Raw genomic sequence first — 18,444 nt, 5'->3', positions numbered from 1 at the left:
CCTCTGGGAGCCAAAGCAGAATCAGGAAAAAAGGCACCCCTGGTCTCATGGAACCCATGTACCACTGGCACACTGCCAAGGCTCATGCAAGCAAGGTTCCCCTGTGACAAAGAAAGGCCTCATGGCATCCAGGAGACCACTGTGGGGCAATGGATTCTTATGGAACCAAGGCCCCATTGTGACAAAGTGCGGCCTGATGGAAATCCAGTGCCACTGGGACATATCCAGCCTTTGAGAAAGCAAATGTCCATTGTGACACAGCACAGCCTCATGAATCACAGGAATGTGGGAAGAGCTTCAGCCAGAGCTCCAGCCTCCTAACCCACAGCTGGGTCCACACCGGGGAACGGCCCTACAAGTGTGAAGAATGTGAGAAGAGCTTCAGCCGCACCTCAAGCCTGATTCGCCACCAGCGGATTCACACAGAGGCGAGGCCCTTCCACCACCCCGACTGCAGGAAGGGCTTCAACTACAGCTCCAACCTTGTCACCCTCCAGCACATCCCACCCGTTAGAGAAGAAGGTTTTCTCTTCATTGACTTTCCTTCATTATCTTGTCTAGATGCACAACAGCGGACCAAAGATGGCACGGCCTTAGACACACTTCGAGACCTGACACAATTATAAAATGAACATTTCTCTCTTTTTTAACACCTTCATTTCAGAAGCCTGGAATTGGAAAATGCAGAGCTTTGAAATCAGCTATCTTCATGTTCTGAATTATCTCAAATGAGCACTTTGTCCCCTAATGAAAAGTTTTCTAGGATTTCCTGGATGGTAGCAGAGTGTTTGCATGTCAGAGATTAAATTTCATGACAGTCTTTTCATTGGGCCAAGAGGGATGAACAACTTGAATTTTGGATCACCTAAGGGATTCCAGAGGCTCTGAAACTCTTCTATTTTTGTAAAAACCAGGTGTTTTCCCCTAAAAAAACCCCTTGTTCTTTGAGGGACCCTACATGAAACTTCCTAAGCAGTGGAAGGCAGCCCAAGCTGCTAAACAAGTGAAAATATTTCTGCACTCAATTTTAAAGTCACAGTCCTTCAATAAGATCTGAGCAGAGCAGCCACTTTATTAGTGCAGGCAAAAATTCACCTGATTTTTGAGGACTGAGAATAGCCAATTAGACCTGGCAAATACAGGGCAGATTTGCATTTGTACCTGTGCTCCCTGACTGATATTCTCATTTGGTGGCATTACTGTTTCATCTCAAGCAGGGCCACAAGGACTTGCTGAGGCCTGAGCTTTTAAAAACACACATAAAGTCCTGTGCTTGGGGGTATTTCCCCCCCCATGTGTAGGGAGCATTGAGCTCATCCATGGGAGGTAAACATGTATCTCTTACGTCCTGTTTCTCTCCACCCTTTATTCTGACTTTAAGCCTGAGGAACTGACAGGAAAAATTCCCTCCAAAAGTGGACATGAGCTGTCTGGGTGCTGTGGATCCTGTCAGCCTCAGCCTGGGCTGAGGGAAGGGAGATGATGCTTTTCCCATTCATCTCCTCTTGCAAGAATTTGAACTTTTCACAATTACATGCCTTTATGAGGTTTCTCAACAGTCCTATAGATTTGAGAATTCACCGTGTTCCCAAAAAGTGGATAGTGGGTGTATTTGGGAGGGAGCTGCCAAGAGCATCCAGGACCTGCCTGGAGGATCCAGGGGCTGTCTGGATGATCCAGGGGCTGCCTGGAGCACCCAGGCACTGCCCAGACGATCCACGTGCTGCCAGGACAATCTAGGAGCTGCTCACAGGATCCACAGATTCCCAGACAATCCAGGCCCTGCCCAGACCATCCAGAGCTGCTCGGACGATCCAGGTGCTGCCCAGAGGAGGACGCCGTCCTGCCCCCATGGCCTTCAGGGCAGGAGGAGGGAACAGAGGAGCTTGGTTTCATTTGTCTTTGTTTCTTAACATCCAGAGCTGTTTGAACTGGGAATAAATGACTTCTTCTAAGTGAACTCTGTCTGCTCAGGATGTGGGGGAGCAAGGCGGGCCTGGGCTGGGAGCAGGCAGGCACAGCCCGAGCTCCTGGGATTTCAGACTCCCTGTGGTAGCAAGACACTGTATTGGAACTTATAAATCCATTTAATCAACACCTCACTGACTAAGCACCACCACTTTGGGGTGAAGACATGTCTGGGAATTCATCCCAATGGGGCTGTGAATCTCTTCATTTTTCCTTATAATCCAAGCCCAGGGAGTCCAGCCTGTGAAAACCATTTTGTAATAGAAACAACCACGTTCTACCAGTGTCCTACAGGAAGGCACTGTACTAGTTTGAAAATAAACCAGTGGGAGGCACCAAGTCAGAATAACAATTTAATGGAATTTAAAGAAAAGGAAAAAAAGGTAAAAGAAAACACTGTCAAACTGACAGAGTCAAGGTACAACCTGACACCCTGTTAGGCAGGGTGGTGGTAGCAGTCTGGTAGAATGGTGGCTGCAGTCCTCTGAAGCAGTGATCCTGTAGTAAAAGAGTCTGCTCTTCCTCAGAAAGTCCAATGGTGGCTGTGTAGCTCCTGTCCTCTGGAAATCCAGTGGGAAGGGGTGACTCTGGTGGTCAGAGTCCCAGATTATATCCACGATGGGATGCTTGGTTCCTCCCTCTGGGTGGAGCATCTCACAATGGGGTAATGAGTCATGAGGCAAAGTGTTGATTAGGCTCATTAACAGAAGATAGTCTGGAGGGAGTTATCTCTGAGTCAGGTGGCAGGACAATGATGGGCAATTAACAGAAAGATAGTCTGGGGGGAGGAGGCAAGGAAACACTGCCCCACCTGGTTTCAACAGCTCCTGAGGATGGTAATAGAATACACTGCAACCCAGGACAGGCACGAATGGCAACAGGAATTTGCCCAGTGTGCTTTGCCTCAAGCACCTGTAACTACACCTGTGCCCATAAATGCAGCAGGCAGAGAGGACAAATGTTGCAGCGGGGATTTCTGCAACATGTATAGGACAGCAAGGCCCGTGGAAAAAATTAGGGACTGATTCTTGATAGATGTTTTAGAGATCTTTATTCTCCAGCCACATGGCCGGGGTCCTGCCGAAGAACTCTGCAATCATGGGACAACCAGGGTCCTCCCCACCCAGGGGAACACAAAACAACCAATGGGGAACAGGATTCACCAGGGAGTAGGGAAACCCTGTGCCTCTACCCCAGGACCCCATGGCAGGGGGGAGGATCCCCAACAGAGAAATATTCTTAAGCATTTAAAGACTGACTCCTTTAAGCCAGTGCCACTATTAAGTCAAGCTTATAGTACCAGCTCATACCACTACAGAGCTGACCTTAAGGGGATCCTGACCAGAACATCTAAACCCAGCTTCAGCCAAGAGTTCACAGCATTTCAGCAATTTGTACCTTTTATGAGATGTATCAGTTCTGGTATTTTTAGAGAAAAGATACCACAAGGAAAAGGCACACTTGAAAGGCTTTTCAGTGTTTTGCTGATAATCACTTGGCAAAGGAAATCATTTGAATGAAACTGAAGCCTAAGAGACACTGAAATACTCCAGCCCTTCATGGCTATTTGGTCTCCAAGACTGGAGCAAGGCTGGTCCAAGATCAAACTCTCGGAAATGCACCTGTTGTGGACCTTGAGTCCTCATCACCAGCTGGTGATTTACATATAGGCTAATTCAGGCCCAGGCAGAGAGGGGACGGCACTGGGACTAGAGAACTGTCCTTTCTTCACACGATGCCTTCCCTGGGGGTTGTGTTGGGAAGCCTGTGCTCAGGGGTGTCTTGGGAGCAGGAGAAACACAGTGGGAACTCCTTGTACCAACAGAAACTTTACAAGAACAGAGGCACATGAAGCCTCACTTTAAATAAAAGCTGCCTCCTCCAAAGATTTCAATGGCCTTTGCTCAGGTTAACTGACAAATGATAGAGTGCTTGGTGCTCCCTGTTTACATGGGAGACTCCTGCTTCAGCCTTCTTGCCAGGAGAAGGCAAACAGCGTCAGAGGAGGAGGATGGTGTGCAGGGGGGTCACAGATTGTACAGCAGCAACCTTGCCTTTGTTCAAGGTGCTGTATCCACACTCCTCAAGCACGGACATATTTACCATCAACACCTTTGGTAGCAAAGGTTAACAAATTTACCAACACCTTTGTTAACAAAGTAAGAGAACAGTACTGTAGCTGCCAAGGACTGGTTCTAGGTCAGTGAGGGCCTGGAATCTTCAGCATGGGAGCTATTCTAACTTCTTAGTCTTGAGAGTACTTTCCTGTGATGGAAATGAGTTGGGCAGAAGCAATGTAGGGAGGCAAAAGGAAAATTAGCAAAAAGGAAAGGGTATTTCTATGTTCCACTGTTGACAAATACTATCCAGTGATCGAATCAGGATCCTCAGCCTAGCTCAGGGCTCCAGCCCTCTGCTCATGTCCAAGGGTTTCCTGTATTGCCTTGGCAATGAGGGCTCTGTGAACTCAGTGCCAAAGGAATTGTTTCTTCCATGGCCTCCACAGATCCAAATGAGCTAACAGATGTTCTGGCCACTCTGGACAAAGAAAAATTACTTCTGCTGAAAGTAGACCCTTCAAACCCTCCCTAATGCTGCAGAGCAGGTCTTTTTGCCCTATGTCAGCTATGTGTCATGACTGGCTATGTCTGTTTTAGGCTATCACCCACTCTGACTGACACTGTGAGAGGATCAGAGCAACTTCCAAACCTTTATGTGAAAAATGTAAAGTGCAGAAGTGCTGATCTCTGGGTTAAATTAAGCTCCACGAGGTGTCCTGTACCTTGCACAGGAGTTAGTGGAAGTTTCTTTGAGGAGAGTTCTACACAATTTTCCCAGAAACCATCACACATTTTAATTACTCCTTTTACACATACAAGCACTTTATATGCAAGTCAGCCTTCCAGGCAAGTGTCTTTTTAATAACCTTTTAGTTAAGCCTGGAAGTTTTCATTTCACCAACCATTTACTCTTCCCTTATAACAGACCTTTGTTCAAAATACTTCCACCATTATGCCAGAGGTACAAATTCCACTGATGGCTAGCACCAAAAAGCAGATTACCTAGATGTTCCCAATTACCACAACTGCCTAAGCAGAACTGTCACACAACATAAAGGTGTGCGTAAGTGGTGCAGTTTAATTGGATATTAAACCACCCTACAGCAGGAGCATCCCATTCCCAACAGAAAAGCAGGATGATGAACAGGGGAGACTTTAGCTGATAACTTCAAAATGGGATTAGAAAACGAGTAGGGAAACTTAATGCATGATAGCCTCTGGAACAGCTTTGTCACTTTGTCTGCCCTCTCTCCAGGTCACCTCAGCTCGTGATGAACAGCATGGTTCCCACAGAACATCACTGGTGACCTCCCTCTGCAGATCAGTCACCCACTGCTAGCCAGTATTCTTTTCATGCAAAGATCTTTCCTCCCTGAGAGGCTGCACAGCCTTCAGATAAGACTGAGTTGTTGCTAAGGGGCCCCACCAAAGGCCCTTTGCAAACCTAAAACCGAACTGGAACTTCCTGCAGAGGGGAGTTTGGAGAAGTCTCACTCCGGGCCCAGCCATCCCAGCTTTGCAAACACACACAGAACACAGAACAGAGAACACATCCCTCAGAAGCACGATGCAGATCAGCTCCCTCATCTGGAGATTTCCTTGAGAAATGAAATGGAAATGATCCATTAGTAACACCAATTAGTCTCTCATTTATAATCAATGTAAAGTTTTGCTGTGGACAGTGGTTCATCTTGATCTGAGCCAGTGGTTCATCTTGATCTGAGCCAAGGACCTGACACCAAACACAACAGGACCCACTGTGTGACACCGGCTCAACTGCTGCACAGGTGGAAGCAGCTGAGCTGCTAACGTCCCTTTTTATTCTATTAAATATGGAAACAAATGGCACAATCAGTACCTTATATTAAACAACCTGGTAACAAATGCAAAGGTTCATTACCCTGGAGCTTTATCTTCAGTCTGCAACTTCAGGACAAACTGGATGCTTCTACCACAGTGGTTAACAGCTGATTTAAAGTCATTATTAAGTTTCAAAGTTAAAGCCCCACTGCCAACACTGAGGCATTACACACCTCTTGGAAGTTACAGCCTTGGAGGATTTGTCAACACCTGCCCAAGTCTGCCAGGCAAACAGGCAATTTCTAAGGAAATTTTTCTTCACTAACCATTTGAATCTAAATTAAAGTGAAGAGTCTAACAGACTTTAGGCAGTACTTGTGATTTACCAAAATATGGATAAGGACCTACTATCGATATCCATTTCAGACGGACAAAGACTCTCAAATAGTTTAGAGTTAGAAAGTGTATGTTTATTAGGCACCTGGAGACTGTGTGGGATAATTCCCTAATACACAGTGCCCCAATACAAACAAATACAGAGCTTTTTATCTACAAAAATTATGGATATCCAAAATACAAATGCATATTCATAACATTAATACCTCCCATTCTCCGCTTCATATGGAAATGAACTTAAATGTCATTAAGCATGTGTAGTGTGTTCTCTGAATTGAGTCGGTGGTCCCAGATGGATGAAGTAATATTCGTCTCCCTCATTTTGACCTTTTTGTCCTCCTGAACTTTAACAATCTTAATTACTTTGGTGACCTCCAAATTTCCTGTTGTGTGACTTTTGTATCAGTTCTCACAGAGGGAGGAACTTGGTAATTATCCTTGTTCCTCAGACCAACCTTATCAATGTTTCTGTTTCCCATTCTAAGCACCACTAAGCAAACATGGACATGACAGGCAATCAATTATTCAGTAATCAATTACTCGCATCTTGAAAATTCATTTCAGGCCCAGCTCTTCTAACAATTTTCATTAACTCTAGCCAGGCCCAAACGCACTCCTATCCTAACTAATTTCAACACAGCTAGCCTATAACTAAAATCTTTATATTTCTTTAAAATTCTGTGTTTCACTTGGACACACCACAGAACACAGTTTTGTTATGGGAAGCTTCCCTATGTGTGACAACATTTAAATGAAGAAGGTTCCTACGCAATGAGTAGCAAAGGTGGCTTAAATTTGGTCTTTTGGCCTTTAAATTTTGTGTCCTCAAACATTTCCTTTCACAATACTCAGCTGGAGAGATTTAGTGTGCATGGTTGCATCAGAGACACAAATGTATTCACACCCCGTCACCCCAAGAGCATGCACCACTATAAGCCAAAATAAAGCTTTCCCCATTATTAGCAGACATTCAAGCCATCACACAAAAGTGCATAAAGTATTGATACTCCCTCAGATAGAAACATCCTGAAATACAGCTAGTAACTGTTGTGTTTATTAAGGAACTAGTTTTTAAATGGGGGGTTGGGGTTTTTTAATAACCAACATGATACTTCCAAATAAAAAGAAATGTAACAGAAAGAAAAACTCAGCAAAATACAAGGAAAGAAGAGATAGAGGGACAAGTCAGGACTGTTCTAACTTAGCAAGTTAACAGATCTCCTAACCCAGTGTCAAAGAGCCATCACACTCAAGAGGGCAGGGCCAATTTATCCAGTGAATTCTCACAGCCTGTGCTTGCACATCCCTGCACAAAGCTCGAGCAGATGCATTGCCAGTCCAGCAAACAGAGACAGCACAAGCACATGTGAGTAATTTCAGTCTCCTCAAGGGTACTAGATTGAAAACAAACCAGTGGGAGGCACAAGGTCAGAATAACAATTTAATAGGGAAATTTTAAAAAAAATAAAGACAGAGAACACTGGGTTAAACTGACAGAGTCAGGATACAACCTGACACCCTGTTAGTCAGGGTGGTGGTAGCAGTCCCATAAAATGGTGGCTGCAGTCCTCCTGAAGTGGTGGATGTGTTTCTGTTGAAGCAGTGATCCTGTAGAAGGGCCTGCTCTTCCTCAGAAGGTCCAGTGGTGGCTATGTAGCTCTTGTCCTCTGGGAATCCAGTGGAAAGAGTTGTCTTGGAAAGATAGTCCAGATGGAGGAGGCAAGGAAACACTGTCCCACCTGGTTTCAACAGCTCATGAGGATGGTAGTAGAATACACTGCAACTCCAGACACATGTTGAGCTGTTTGAAGTGGAGCCACTGTTCAGTTTCGCTAAGGACTCTGCAACACTGAGAGGATGTGCTTTTACATGTAGCTGAGAAGGAAAGTGAAAATCACCTGTATGTCTGACAGAGTTTGTAGGCTGCAAGGGAAAGGTGAAGGCCAGGCCTGACTTTTGCCTGTGGGATTTGTTGCAAGGAAGCAGCTGCTGGATGTTTTAAGCTTTTTGGGATCTGTGAGAGTGAAAAACTACACTTGTACCTAACTCAACTGATTGTTGATCATCTGGCTGAAGCTATTACATAAAGCAGGACTTTGATTTTCTCCCCTTCATGCCAGTTTTTTCACCTTTGCACTGAGCAACCTTTTCTGAGGATACTGTGAAATGCCTTGCCTTGAAAACTAGAAGTACCTCAGTTCACCCTCTAAGAAATATGGTGAACAGCTAAAGTCAATTTCAGAACTGCCCTGAGCACAGCTGATGCTTCACTACCTGAATTTACCATTGGAAATATTTGCAAGAACCACCATTTTATTACACAAACATGTGAATTACAGTAGCAGCCTAATCTTATTCTCATTGGAGTCATTGGAAGTTTTGCTACTTACTGAAACAGGAAAGAAATCAAACTCAAGGAGCTTAATAATCCAAACTCACTCACCATTGTGCAACTAGCACTTGATTAATTCAAGGTACCATTGCAACATACAGAATGGCTCTGCACAGGAAAATGGAAGTCTCGTTCTTCACAGGGGTAGCAGAAAACCTTTCTACCACAGAAACAGTGGGAGTAATCCATCATGCCTCAGTGTGCCACTGCTGGTCAAAGAGCTACACCATGAGTCTCTGTGTCCATAATAGTCTCAGGGCTCAAGGCCCCACATAACACCCCACCTTACAGACACACAAGAAAAGCCCACGAAAATGCAGTTCTCCAGACAGCTCACTGAAAACAGTGACTCTATACAGCTATGAGTTTACAGGATCACACACGGCAATTCTGTCCACAGATAGATTTAGTTTTAATGAATCCAGATCAAAATTGCATTTTTATAGTCTTTTGTGGGAAATAAATGCTCTACAGAATAAGGACCTTTTCACCTTTGTTAAATCCTCTTCACTTTTCTTCACCAAAAAGCACTCTGGGAGGGGTTCAGCTGCAGGTTGGATGGCTGGAGAGTGGGTTGATAGTTACCTCATGCGTGAGGCAGTGATTGGTTGATGAGACACGTGGGCACTGCGTGATCAAGGAGGTGGTTGGGTGATGTGTGAGTGGCGACACCACTGTGGCAGGCAGCCAATGCGTACTTGTTTTGGTTTAAGTTTAGAGCATAAAAAGGCTCAGTTTGTTACAATAAACAATCTTCTTCGTAGCAATCCAGGAGGTCCATGTGTCTTTGTTACCCATTGCTACGGTCTTTGGCTTCACTAAGATGTGTTATGCAATGGCAAGAATAAATTTGTTTAGACAATGATAAATAACAGAGGGAATAATGTACATTTTGCTGCTATCTTCTCAAATAAATGCTAGCCAAATACCTCATCAACTCTTATTGTGAATACAGACTGCCAGACTGGTAGAGAAATTTTGAACCTTTACTTGAACCATGTGTCTTGATCAATTTATATGCAGAACCTTTCCTTCAGCAGAACTTTTTTGCACTGTTAGCCCACATGGTTGAACTGTGTCTTGGTTTGAAAGACAGGTGTCTGCTAAGGAAGGCAGGAGCCTCCCTTGGAATGGAAAGTGCAACCCCCTTCCCTCTGAATTATTATAATTTTGAAATTAAGGGGCTTTCAGGCAAAGATATGAGGAATAGGAATAACAGTTCTTTACTAAGTTCTTTACTATATATATATATATATATATATAAAAAACAAGGCAAGCAAACAACAATAACTATGGCAGTAACAGCAAACAGAACCAGAAACCCACTGACAGCCTTCTCAGCTTCAGGCACTTTCCCCTTAGGTGCAGTTCCGCTCGCAGCCGGCAGGGGCGCTGGTGGCTCCCGGTGAGCAGGGCAGGTGAGATGGTTCCCCCGCGGCTGCAGGGGGCGCTCCGGAGCGAGCTCGGGGAACACACAGTAATGGCGGAAAAAAGCTTGCTTCACAAACCCCCTGGGGCAGCCAATCCCGGTGCCCCAAGCAGGACCCTCAGGAACAGCAGGGATGAACACAAAATCCTGGGTGTCAGACAAGATGCATCAAACTCCGGAACTGCAACGGAAACCCCGGGATGTCTCGGCAGGCAGGATGGTGTGGGGCTACAGTGTAGCAAGACTCGGAGCGGCAGCAAAGGAACGGCGGGGGCAGGTCAACCACGGCCCGGCTCCCAGAGGGGCAGGGAAAGGTGGGCTTGGGATCCCAGGGTTTTCCCTGACATACCTGAGCAGATGGTGAGAAGGTCCCTCTTTTAGTGAGGTAGGTGTTAGGGTCCCAGTGCAACAGCCCCTCCAGCAAGCAAGCTCCACCCACAATAGAAGGAAGGCAGCAGAAGGCAGAAGCCCTCAGCGGTGACGAATTCTCTCCACAACAACAGCAGCCTTCCTCCCCTCCGAATGCCAGAAGAACAAGAGAGCTAGGGGCTGTACCCAACCCGTTTTTCCCATTCAAATCTCACAGCATTGCTGCCCTACACGAGAAGACCTCAGGTAAAAGAGGGTAGCCAGCTAGACCACTCCCCCTGTGGCCAGATGTTTTTGTCTCTCTTAAGTACTCAGTAATTTGTCTCCTAGCAACATGTATGAGGAAAATTAAGAGAAAAAGAAAAGCAAAATAAGAACTCCTAAAACCCCAACAATGTGAATCCAGTACAAAAGCAGTGAATATAGGAACTGTTCCCCTTTAATTAGAAAGGCGATAAAAATGCAAATCAAATAAAAGCCTTTTATAGCAGCAGCTAGCAAATCATAAAAAGATGCATATTTATAAGGTCTTTAAAAAATTTAGAACTACATACAGTTTTGTAAACTGCAAATATAACTCTAAATCACACAGTATCTTGAAAGGTGACATGCAAAAGATCAAGAGGAAGTAAAGAAAAGAAAACCAAAAGAAGTCAGAAATAAGGCACAACATCTCCTCCTTTTCTGCTTACTAGAGTATCTTAGAAGTACTTTATACTATCTTAAAAGTCATGTAAGTAGAAAACTGTGCCAAGAACAAGTGTGGAAAACTGTGGAAAACTGTGATATCTGAACATAAAAATTTGGTTTGTTTTCTTGCCGATTAAATCTGCATGCAATGCATAAGATAAATGTATGTTTTGTATATTCCAAAAACAATTTTAAAATGTTGTCAAATTGAAGTGACTGCTCTTTATTTGTTTTGAAGTACTTGGTTAAATATGGTGTATATTAAAATACTGCAGACATATCTTTTATTATATAGTTGCCAATTGCAAAGGAGGCAAGCATTTCGTGTGCTTTAAAAAGTATTTTAGAGTGCTTTTGTTACTAGTTTAAAAGGTTAGATTATGTGTAAAATATGCTATCTGAGGACTTAAAATTAATTAATTATTTGCTGTAAGTAGGCCAAATTACATGAGCTTTCAAAAAGAAAAAGTGCCATGCCAATTCGGAAGTAGATTAGTAACCCTTAATCACAATATGGAAGAGGAATACAACATAAAAGGTTAAGCAACACTGTTGACAGCAAAAGGCATAGCCTGCTTCACACAAATACAGGAGATAAATTACTATTTTTACATAAACGTAACTATTCAGAGCTTTCCTTGAAAAATTTAAATTACAATCATGACAGTACAATTCTGAGCAAGCACGAGCTAAGTACCTTAAGCAAATGGTAGCTCAAGCCTGACTTACATTTTATGTAAAAAATGCAACTTGGCCTGTGTTTATCACATCTACTCCATTAAAAAGCTTACTCTGTCTCAGATTTCTTTCCAGGGATACCAAGTCAGGCTGTGACATTAAAATGTTGATTTAAAGAATGATATATTTGAAGAATGGCATAATGGTTAATTTTCTTTTACTTTCAACTGCTTTGTTTGCCCTTTTAAATTTTTGAAGTCCTTTCTATTATTACCATGGTAGCACTGCAACTAATGTTGAGTTCTAAGCTGTCCATATTGCCAGCTTCTTGACTACCTTCAGGAAACATCCCACTGGTTTCATATAGAAACCACAAGTAGTAAAGATTACTAAGACTGCAAAATTCTTCTCCTCTGTGTCACTCTCTTTCTAGAGCAGGACCATGTCTTTGACCCACTCGTACCTAGACAACTTTCATCAATCATGAGGGAGTCTCACATTCAGGAGTTAAGCAATGACAGCTGTAAATGACAGATGTAAATGGCAAAAAATACATTGAAATTCTCTTTGGACTCCAACGTACAGAAATGAAGACAGTTTAATTCGCCTTGTTGGGAGGTTTTAAAATGCACGTTAACTTTAGGACTTGAGCTAAGCCATCCTGACCTTTGTTGCATATGTCTGCATAGACAGTCTCAGAGTTCCATCACTGCAGAAGGAATGAAATTTAACCCATGATATCATCCCTGGATGCTAGGCTACTGTTACTGCACAGTATCAGTGACACATTGTACAGGGTGGGCTTTTATGTTTAAACCCTGAGTAACATTTCAGAGAGAGGTACTTTGTGGGGGGAAACCTCCAAGTCTTAAATATTTAAAGCAATATTTTTAAAAATACCAACTTTAAAATTATTTTAAACTATATTTTAAAAATCTAAAAATTTTTATTTCTAGACATATTACCAGCACAAACTGTACCAGAATTAATGACACTTTTGATTATGACAGCGTAGCTCTACCATGGATGCTGTTGCTCTGGAATATTCCTTAAGAAATTAAGCCTTCACTATAAATAAAAAAAAATTAGCTGAAATATTGGTCTTGATTTCAAAGACTATGTACTTTAATAATTAGTGGACTGAGAGTTACATCAATACAGCATAACATAGATCAAAGATGACTTGTGCCCTAATGTTCTCACAGCAGACTGTACAAACCTCTATTTTTGTGGGTTTGTTCTATACTTATAGATGGACCTTATACTTATGTTATCCCCACAGTATGAGAATGTTTAAGACAAAATTGAATGACCTCATACAACTTTCTATAAGTAAAGAAAGAGAAGCCAGAAAAGAAAGGCAAAATTGTTAATTGCAGATGGAAAGATGGAGGCAGATAAAACAAAAAAAAGAAAAATAATAATTAAAACCCCACTATTTTCTGCGCAAAGTAAAGGCACAGACAAGAAAGAACAACTGCAAAATCATCACTAGAAAAGTGCTATTTATCCAGCTCAAGTATTTTATGATACATTCCTTGCTGTTTTCTCATGCCAAGCATCTTAACCATGGAAGGTGTCCCTTTTCTCTTCTGTACTACAGCTAGAAAGAATTGCTGTGCCATTGCTGACAAGCTGCTATTCTCAGAGGTGCCCAGCTGAAAGTCCTATATAAACTGATTTTCTGTCTCACTTTAATATGGCATGACCTGAACCACTTTCAGTTTCAGCACCTGAAGTTGCCCAGCCCTAGAATGCTTTGCCCCTTGAATGGTTACACTCCTTGGCAACTGGCATTTGTAAGTTCCTGGAACTATGTAGAATTTGCACTATTAACTCATACCAAATGAGTCACACTGGTAGATTAACCCACCCAAAGCAGAGAGGGGGGAATGAGAGTACAAGAGAGCACAATCTGCTTTTTTAGATTCTTCAGCAGCAGTGAAACCAGCAACAGGGCTAACTAACACTGTAGAAATCTAAATTAAAACAAGTCCTCCTAGGGGTAATTCTTGCAAAAGACAAAGACTTCCTTTTGTGTTCAAAGGCCTGGAATATTTAGCTTTGGAAAATCAGCTTATTTACAAATGTAACTGCAGGAGGGAGCCGCCATTATGCTAATTAACCATATCACCTTTAGTGGGGATTCGTCCTTGTGACGCACATTTCAGTCTCATTTTATAAGAAAAGAGGCATTGTTGAGTGGCTTCAGTGAAAAACATCCTAAATGTACTCTGGGTAGAATTAGGATCCAAAAGAGCAAGTATTTCAGGAAAGCCTGAGCTATTGCGTGTGGTGAGATCCCTTCTAACACATTCACTTAAGGTACTAAATGCTCCATCCGAATACTGGCAGATTAGTAACAGGAGAAAAGCAGTCTTTTCTAATGGTCCTTTGGGAAGACAGGGCTTGCAGGGAATTTGGTACTTTCTGGGATATTGCCTACATTCCAAGGAAGACTATTAAATATTGAAATGACCTATGGAAGGTGAAGTCATTGTGAATTATAGTCCAGTGCATGGCAGTCTCATAAAGGAATCCATCAAAGCCCTTTAAATCCCAACACACAAGTTGTGAGTTGGCAGTGTATGCAGCTTTTACCGAATCACAGCAAAATGCAGATCACAAGAAGAGGCCATTAGGGTAGTTATAAGTAGTATGAAAGAGGAAAGCATCAACCTAAGAGCATCGACCCTAAGTGGTATAAGAAATGTCAGTATTCTTACTGACATTAGCAGAAATTTTCAATAAGTCTATGAAAACTATAAACTAGGCAAAAGAAAAGGGGAGTGATGACTAGTCTGAGATAGCGTTTTCTAGCAGGGATTTTCAAAATGTAGAGATTGTATCATCCTTTAATCCAAAGGAAAGTATTAAAATGACAGTAAGGAAACAGCATCAAATGCTAGAAAGACTCTGGGCAGCATACTTATAGATAGAAATGCCACTGATACACTGAGAAAACCGACACCAATGCAGCAACACTGTACTAAACCCCAGAAATGTCCACTGCTTCACTCTCTAGCATTCCGTTAATATGCACATAGCAGCTTGTCACAGTTGAGACGGATGCGACACTCACGAATCACACACACCAACTCCATTCAGAAGGCAAAAGGATAGAAAGACATTTTATTCTACAAAGTCTCCATTTATATAGTCTCTTGGCATTCATGCTGTGTCCTCATACGCTTCTGCATTAACACCTCTTAAAACTTATTGGTAGTTTGCAACCACCACCCATTAGAAAACAAATCTAAGCTAAAAACAACATCCCTCGAACAGCTGAGTGTTTTCTTCTCCTTGTTTTGGTTTCTTGCTTCTATTGATGCTAAAGTTCTCATGGGTACAAGCCGAATTCTCAAGGGTATGGAGTAACTGTGCTCAAATCTATGTCTGTGAAGCTTTCTGACCAGCTGGCAGTTTCCACAGCAGCTCCGCAGCATTTCTACTGATCATCTTCTTGGCAAACCACTAGTTTCTTCAGTGCCAAGACTGTAGGTACGTGGTCTTAGAGATACAAATATATGCCCTTCAAGCAAAATATATTCTGGAGAGAAATTCCTGTCTGAGATGTTCAGTCATTCTGTTTTCTAGACAGCCCAGACAAAAAGAAAAGCAAGCTATAGGATTGTGTACTTGCTATTACAAAACACCTCCTGGCATCTAAACTAGCAGAAAATCAGCATAAATAAGACTTGAGGCAAACAACCCTTTGATGAGAATAATGATGTGATAAATAAAAACAACACCTATCCAGGCTATCGAGGTACTTCAAATGTAAGAAAAGGATTGAGACCAGAGGCTGAACTAACGTGGAAAGACTAAAAGAATCCCAAGAAAAACATGAGCAAAAATTCTGAAAGATATCGGCAACTGACCTGTTTAAACCTACAGGAACTCAGTGACTGGTGACTTAGACAGACGACCAAAGTAATTTACAGATATACCTTCTGCTCTTTTTTCATGTCAGCATCACAGGGTGAATTGTGACCATGGAGTCAAGATTATTTGGATTATATTTTTAGCTTTAGGAGAGAAGTACAGCAGCTGAAGTACCTATTATTGATGTGATACCCAGGAACACAGATTTGATACATTTCATTCAAGTCCAGTTTCAGATAGTAATACTAAGAGGACAGAACTGGTCTTTTTCATTACACCCTTCTTGTTTTACAGCCTGCTCTGATCCTGGTGAAACTTTTTAATTAGCTTCTTTCTAAAAAGGAGGAAGAAAAATGAAATTTCTTATAAAATGAAATAACCCTCTTGGTGGAGGTTTAACATTTGGTTGGTTGAGCCTAAAAATGGAACTGGAACTAGCAGGAATTACGGTATTTTAAGTTTCCGGTCCTTTAAGAACATCTCAGTTTGATAAAAGCCTACATGCTATTGTCTAAAGAATATTCTGTTTCCCCCAAGAGCAGGTGCATGCAATTTAATCAAACTTTCTGTAATAAACACCAGTAATTCAACATAGTCACAAATAGCAGGAAGAATTATTTCACCATTTAGGAAACCAATCTTCTCACCCTCTTTTGGAGTGAGCATAATCTGGTAGCTGAAGTCACAAACTTGAGAACATAAATCTCCCTACTACTGAGAAGGTGCTGACACAGGAACGAGCTAAGCTCTGTGACTTTCCCCTTTACGTTCATTAGTCAAGGTTAGTAGCCTAAAATTGACTGGGTCAATCAAAGACTAATGCTAACCTAGTCAGAGGTCTTTGAAAATTCCAAAAATAGGTTAACCTAAATTCTTCTTAGACAATGAGATATGGAACCAGAACTACCAATCTGCTTACTTGCAACATATCCCTAAAACTTATTCCCTTATATTCATAACTAAGATATAGCCATCAGTACAACCAGGAAAATATGAAAGTTCCTGATGTCAGCAAGGGAAGCATTATAAAGAACTATTCCTGTTAATCATCAAATAGACATTAATTCTATCATTAAAATGTAAGCCCTTTTAGTATCACCACCCAGAAATTTAGTATTAAAAGGCATTTATAAATATCCTTAGAATATACATATGAACTTACAGCTGCTTTAAAACATATAGGCCTGAAAAAATACAGATTTTTCCATTTTTTGTGGATCTTAGTGAGACTCTTCTCTAACAGAGAGGACACATAAGAGTTAAATTTCCATTCTGCACCTATACATTTGCCTACAGTTTGAAAAAAGAGTCAGTCTTCAAAGAATTGCAAACCTAACAAACCCTATTGTAAATGAAGGACTGAGAAAACACTCAAACTGTAGCTTGGTAGCAAAAAGCCACTCTTCCTTCCAATTTATGTTCCTTCTTGTGGGGAAATATCGAATCCCACACTAGAATTACACACCACTGGGACAGTTAAAACAGAATTCCAGAATAATGCAAACACTGCTGTTCATATCCAGGACTAAATTAGACCCAGTAAAACAATCAATTTCTTATATCAAACATTTCACTTCTGTTAATGTACAATCATGTCTATAACTCCGTGTCTTGGGGTGACTTTATGATAATACTGTATGCCCAGAAATGGGTCCTGTACCTTTAAGTTGGGTCTGGGACAGGCAGGGGAGCCGGGGAAATTCTTCAGTGTGCGGTTTGTGTTCAGTCCCCCGTATGTGCTGGGCTTTGCAGTGGGGAGAGGGAATTACCTTCCTGCTTTCGGCTAGCTTGGTCGCTGAAGCAAGATGTTTTCCCAGGACTGCAGTTGCAATCCTCTGGTGATTTCTGTGGCTTCTTCTGGAACTGTTCAGCTTAGCTGTGATCCAAGAACCAGATCATCGGATGCCGTGGACCAGCAGGGAGGTTGTGGTGACACTGCATCCCGGCCTCGGACCTTGGGAGTCAGCTACAGAAAGAACTCTAAATCTACCAGCTTTCTCCGCAACAAGAAGGTTTAATACCTAACATTAATAATTTTTTTCCCTGTGCCCTGCAGGCATTCTGTTCGTTAAATAAACAGTTTTTTTCACTTTCATTCAAGAAATTCCTCATCGTTAAGGGAAGGGAGTGCCAAAACCTATCTTCTTTAAAGGAGATGTTCATTCCAGAGCATTTTCCTCCTAAGCTTGTATCAAAACCGAAACACTCACACTTGGATTGAATTTGGCAGCATGAGCTTTGGGCTTTGTAATGCCACTCTAATACATTGTCAGAAGTTATTATTAATAAGAACCCCAGAAAAGCATAGGAAAAAATGCACTCAGTTTCCCTGAAGGATACATCCCAGTACATTCAGAATCATTTCTCAGAGAAGTGCATTTCTCAGAGGAATTTTCTTCATAGCACAGCAACTGCTTTCTTTTCTTCTTCTTCATTTTAGTTCATTTTTTTAGAAACTAGCAAACCTGAGAATTAATGCAACATGAAACCACAGAGACCATTGCAACCAGAAAAAAAAATTTTAGTAGATTACTGGAAAAGCAATGCTACACCTTTCTCTGGAGATTTCCTTCTGTTAAGCTAAATCAGTAAAGCAAGTTAGTATCATTTGCTTTGTGTTTTGTATATTCTTTTATACAAAAGGACTCATCTTCTTCATTACCAAAAACATGCATGTAGAAGCATATTGGTTCATATTATCAAATATTCCGGAGCAAAGACTAAGTCATAAAGGAGAATGATAAAAAAAAGACACTTCTGACAGCTCTCTTGGGTAT

This window comes from Corvus cornix, chromosome 7, assembly GCF_000738735.6.
Source record: "Corvus cornix cornix isolate S_Up_H32 chromosome 7, ASM73873v5, whole genome shotgun sequence".
Lineage (NCBI taxonomy): Eukaryota > Metazoa > Chordata > Aves > Passeriformes > Corvidae > Corvus > Corvus cornix.
This window is presented reverse-complemented; position numbering follows the sequence as displayed.